Genomic DNA, 5,938 nt, shown 5'->3' with positions numbered 1-5,938 from the left:
CATAGTCGTCTGTCTTGACATCTGAAAACAATCTATCATTAACACTTGCTTTAGTCTCATGGTAAATTCAGTTTGTTCACACGGATGTTTTACATAAACTGAAAGATACTTCGAAGCTCTGTACCCGAACACTATGAGAAAGGTGCAAGTTGCTGCAGGTAAATAAATGTTCAGGAGAGAAAGAAGTCCTTCTGGTGGAATACAGTGCTAAAATGCTGTGCCCTCAGTTTGTGTTGTCATTTCATTGAGTCACTGGCCCTATTAGTTCCTTTTTAATTGATTTATATGACTACTTCCTTATGGCCAAAGCACGGTAGGGAGGCTGCAGGATCTATTCAGGCATCTTAAGTGTGATAAACAGTAAATATTTTTGACTTGTTCTATCAAAGCAGTAGTCCCAAAGAAACACTTAGGAACGTTTCAAGGATTGGTGTGTGAATGGTGGTACCCTTCATATAGCAGATGTTTTTCAAAGCTCCCCTCATGCTCTGGTATTTGAGCACCGCAGAGCCCACGGTATCTAGAGCAGAGCCAATGTCTTCTCTAGTGTGTTCTGGGTAAGCATCCCTCCCCCATAAGGGAGTGCCTGAAGTGATTCTTGGTTTGGCTCACCGTTAACAGTGAGTGGGTGTTTTGGACCCTGCTGTTCCTTGCCTGACCAAACCTACCTGGGCAGACTGGGGCCGGTTGCTTGGGAGAGTGCACCCATCCCATCCTGGGGATGGGGCGATAGCTGACAGGAGGTTTGAGGCTGTGTGCTGGAAGCCTTCTCACAAGTATTCATGCTAATCAGCCTTTGACTTTTAAAAAACATTTCTCCTGCTCTTGAGCTGATTTTTCTCTGCACAGTGAGGGCTTAGGATGACAACAAAGTCTTTAATTATGGGGGTATTAAATCATAGCACTCAGCAGTGCCAGGGCTTGGTTATAATTTAAGCAGGAGAACATTTCTAGAAAAATAAATTAATTGCTCATATGAATACATTATTCTTTCATTTTTTTTTCTTCCCTTGAGTCTGGCCAAGCAGAGTTCCTCCCCAAGTCCTCCACCCCAGGCCTTTGCAAATCATCTGTTCCCTTGAGGATTCTCATTCTGGTTACCTAAAGAATCCTCTTGAGCCCTCAGAAGAACTTTCAGAAATGCAGAAATTCAGGATGTGAAATGATCCTCTGACAATGCACTTTCTTATCCCTAGAGGCTACCAGTCTGGGATCGAAAGTGAGGAATTGAGCTATGCAAGGAATGAAGATAATTTGGTCTCTGCCAGTTCCTTTGCTCATTCCATTTTCACAGAGGCATTACATCAGGTCCCAAAGCTGGGGGGTGATGGGCGCACCACTCACCGGAACAAGTTGGTCACTTCTAGCACAGACCTTCTCCTCAAAGCTGAGGATTTTGGAATGCATCATGGTGTTCTTGCCACCCTAGAACTAAACTCATCTGCCACCACCTCTGTCTACAGAACAGTTGTGCTCAGAATCAACAGCTGCTTAAATAGGTGCTGTCTGCTGGAGGAGGGGTGTGTAAACACTTCATCTTTGCAGGGTAAGTGTTTAACTCAGGTAAGTCACAGGGAGGGGGCTCAGCATGGAAATGCTGGAGGTGCAGGCATCCTTGTTCTGCACAGCGCCAGATTGGGCATCCCTGGGAGAGAGCAGATGTGTAAAAACCTTAAGAGTAAGCCTAAAGCACTTGAGAAGCAGGAAGGTGAGGGAAGAGATGACTGTGGGAACTGCACTGCACCTTGAGGTGCAGTTAAGCAAAGTATTAGTCAAAGGAAGGTGTTGCATGCAGCATGACCAAAAACCTTGTCTAGCTTATTTTAAAAGAAAAAGGGGAAAAAAGAGACATGGCATTCTTGCATGCCAGGCTACTGGAGCATCTTGTGTTTAAGTTTGCACCCTGTCTGCTCTGTGTGAAGCAGGTCCTGCAGTCAGGAGGGAGCAGGACAATCCAAAATGTAGCAATCACCTGCCCGGCCCTTGCCTTTCATTACTGTGGCGGCGAGTCTGGACTGCCTTCCGTCTGTTTGCACCCCTGAAAACGTGTCTCCCCTCTCAGTTTCCCCGTACAGCCTTGGGGCTCCTCACAGCTTGTGTGCCAAGGCTGTGCGTGCTGCCACCCTCTCCCAGGGCAGGGCAGCCCCTTCCTATGGAGCGAGAGCTGCTCCCTGTGGCCAGGACAGAAAGCATGGTTGTTGTAAAGAGCTACGCGATCTCAGTGCTGCCTTGCAGATCGCAGTGCTCCCTTGCAAAGCCTCCTAAACACGTTTCTGGGGACAGCAGGTGACGATGAGACCGGGCATCAGCTGCAGGGTTGGTGCGGGACGCCTGGGAGAGCCAAACGGTGGCAGAGCATGTCCCAGCGGTGCCTGATGCTCCGGCCAGCGTTGCCGGCGGGGTTAGCTGAGGACAGGAGCAGAAGGCAGCAGGACGTGCTCAGCCAGCGGAAGCTGCAGTGCTGTGCTCCGGCCAGAGGAGGAACATGGACTCAGGAATGAGCCCCTTCCCTGTCCTTGCAGCAAATGTTTTCCCTGCTCCCCAGTAAGCTGCAGCACTTTTTTGTCATCTGACTGCACAGGTTCATGCAGCTTTATTGGTTGCTTTCTCATAGATAAAACCCTCAGATTTTTTTCAGCATCGCCTGCTTTCCCGTTTCTTACGCAGTTCCTGCGGTCCCGTGAGGACAGGCAGTGCAGAGCCTTCCTTGTGTGCTGATGAAGGAGATGGCCAAGGCTCAGCTGTCACCCCGCAGCGCCTTGGCCGGATCCTGCACTCCGGTGAGACCAGCCCTTGCCAAATGCCCTCCTTTCCGCTGCTAATACCTCCTGCTAAAACGATTTTTAAAAAGAAATTCATTGGACCAAGTCTGTCTTTAGTCTTGGGGGTGTTTTGAGCACTGTGCCGGTCTGAATCTGGGCTTGCACAACTTCTGTGAGCTGCTGTATCGCGCAAAGGGAAGGAACCGTGATACGAGTTGGTGTCCATTAATGGTGTGCAGGCTGCTTTTTCTTTTAAGACCCGGGGAAGCAATGATTCCTGAGGTCTTGCCGCCACTGACACTAATGCATTTTGAATTAGTCTGTCACAGCGGGGGAACTCTGACTCTCAGGACCAAGAGCAAAACAAAGCCATCAGGTGCCGCGCCGCGCACAGTCTCGGCAACCACCCATCTAATGTGCTGCTTACCAAAGATGTCTCCGAATTAAATTCCTTGTTTAGGCAGGATCCCAGGAGACACTCTTACGTACCAAACCCCTGTGCCTTGCCCTGCCTGCACCGCGGGCAGTCTGCGTGCGTCGGTGTGCAGAGCAGCGATCATGGATACAGCTGTTTTTCCTGGGCAGCTGTTGGTCCCCGGCATCGCAAACTGACTCTGGTGCTTCGGGTTTTTTTTGTTTTCTGCAGATCTCCCCGCTCCCTGCGGGGCGTTCTGTACGAGCGAGCGGACGTGGCTCCTGAAGGAAAAGTACAGACTGTGCTCTGCCCGCGCGCTGACAAAAATTGATCTCTACTTTAATTAAAGCCTCTATTGTAAGTGACCTCGAGCTGCTAATGCATTTTAAAAATGAAGCTTCGCCAGCAGCCAATCCATACACCCCAATGCGGAGGGGTGACCAGGCGGTGATCCGTGCCACAGGGTAGGCTGCCTCCCTCCGTGCCGGCTGCGAGGTGTCCCAGCATCCTGTCCCACTGCACGGCCACACGCCTGACCGTGGCTCACCCCGAAATCCCGGTGTGCCCAGGTGGGACGCAGAGCTGATGTCCTTGGCTGCTTGCAGGGGAAGGACAGCATCCTGCCACCATCCTGTGCAATGGTCTCTGTTGCCAATGTCTTTTCGCTCTCCCAGCATGTGGCCGCAGGATACTCTTACCTCCTCTCCTTCAGCACACGTCGCAGGGATGCAGCCACCGCGAGCCCTCATAATTCTGGAATGAGGAGCCCAAATGTAGTCAGGGAGGGAAGCAATTCACTCTGGGGTGAGCAACAAGGGATTCCCTGGGGGATGGCCCTGAGCCCCTTCTTTGCACGGGGCAGCGCCGGTGTGATGGGCTGCCTGGTGCAGCGGCCTCCAGCCTGCAGCGCTGCAGCCCTGGAAAGATAACCCTTGTATATGTGTGTTTAAAGGCTTGAGAGCTGGAGGAGACGCAGTCACCTGCAACGAACTGATGTGAAAGGGGAAAAAAAGACAAGAAGGCTCTCGCAGGCAGAAAGTAGGGATGTGACTGCCTCACCCTCGCGTAGCGAGACCCAGCCGCGGTGCGGGGCCGGCGGACGCTGCGGCTGCTCGCACAGGCACCATGGAAACATCTCGGTGCCAGCGAGCAGCGCTCGGGATGAGCGAGCTGCACTGGGGCCGCACCGAGCCCCCGGGCACCAGGTGTTGTCCACCCTCCTGAGGTTTGTGTGAGGGCTGGGGCTGGGGGTGCCTCCCTTGGGTTCACGCCATAGGAGTGAGTGGATGGGTGAGCTTTTTGGGTCCTGTCCCCACAGTGATGCACTGCTCCACTGTCCTCTGCTCCCCACAGTGATGCACTTGTTGTAGGACCACGGGATGGTGGGACTTGTGTAGTATTCCTAACCTGCCACTGTCAGCCGCCGCCTGCAGCAGCCGATGGCTTCCTCTGCTTTTTGACATGCCCGGTGACCATTTCATCCAGCACCAAGTGCCTGAGACAGACGGAGCAGAAACTCCTACACAGGCAAGTTGCTTTTCATCCCAGTACAGCCGGAGAGGCACCCTCGGGAGAGGCGTGCATGGTGAAATCCCAAGGGTGTGCCCTGAGCACAGACCTCCTCCCAGCCCTGGCTCTGCCCTGCTTGCAAAGTCAGGGCAGCACCCAGGAGTACAGAGACAGCCTCGTTCCCTGCCTGGCTCGTGTTTTTGTTCCGCCTGCTCGTACTGCCTGTTTCCAGAGGTCTCTCTGTGGGCAGGGGGGCAGCAGGGCTGGTCTCGACCACCACATGCTGCCTGTTGCCCTTCATCAGGACTCTCTGATGCACCTAATGATGAATTCCCAGGCCTTTGAGAAGGGATTATGTCTTTCAGAGACTAGAACAAAATATAATAAACTTAAAATAGCTGCTTCCTTATGGAATATGCCAACAAGCCCTACTGAAAACCCAGTAGTGTGAATTTGCATACATTTGCATACATATCCATAATTTCTGTTTCACCCATCAGACCTGCTCCATAATGAAGCGCTGCCTGACATTGTGGGCAGCTGAGGGTGTTTGACACATGCCAGCACTAACGAGGCCCCTCAGTGCGGCTGCCCCAACCCTTGTCAGAGACGGGCTAAGTGACTGTCCCCAGCCTTCAGGTGCCTGCCTGCCTGCCCGCCTACCTCCTGGGGGACCCCCACCACCAAGACTCTTTCCCTTTGTACCGTGAAGAGACACGCTTTCTTACCTCAGGGAGTAAAGTGATAAATCTGCACATAGGTCCAAGAAGGTTTCACACCTGTCAGCCCAGGCAGAGAGGGAAGAAGCAAACCCCAGCAGCTCGGGACAGGGGATGGGGAGGGAATTGTTTGCTCACGACTAAACCTCACCAGCACCCAGGGTACAAGAGTGAGGGAAGGAATGGGAACTGAGTACACTGCTGGAAAGTAAAAGAACCATCCAGCTAATGGATCCAAGCCATGAAGGCTCCAGGACATATTTTGAAATGTGTTTGAGCACTGAATTTCTGTCATGCATCCAGGGATGCTTCCTTCAACCTGCTGTGCAGCCTGAGCAATCCAGCACGGTGCTGGCTAAAGCACAGGAGGCTCAGCTAGACCCCAACTCTCCTGGATACCACCTGAGACCCAAATCTCAATGTTAAGCTGCCTAAAAAGAACTGATACCTAAAAAATACAGTTTAAACCCCGGAAGTAACACTAGGGAGGCCATGGCCATATGCCAGAGCCCCAAAGGCGAAGGTTTGCTGTA

Source organism: Empidonax traillii, unplaced genomic scaffold (genome assembly GCF_003031625.1).
Source record: "Empidonax traillii isolate 1590-97213 ecotype Southwest subspecies unplaced genomic scaffold, ASM303162v1 scaffold398:size1781980, whole genome shotgun sequence".
In the NCBI taxonomy this organism is placed as follows: Eukaryota; Metazoa; Chordata; class Aves; order Passeriformes; family Tyrannidae; genus Empidonax; species Empidonax traillii.
Note: the sequence above shows the minus strand (reverse complement) of the source record.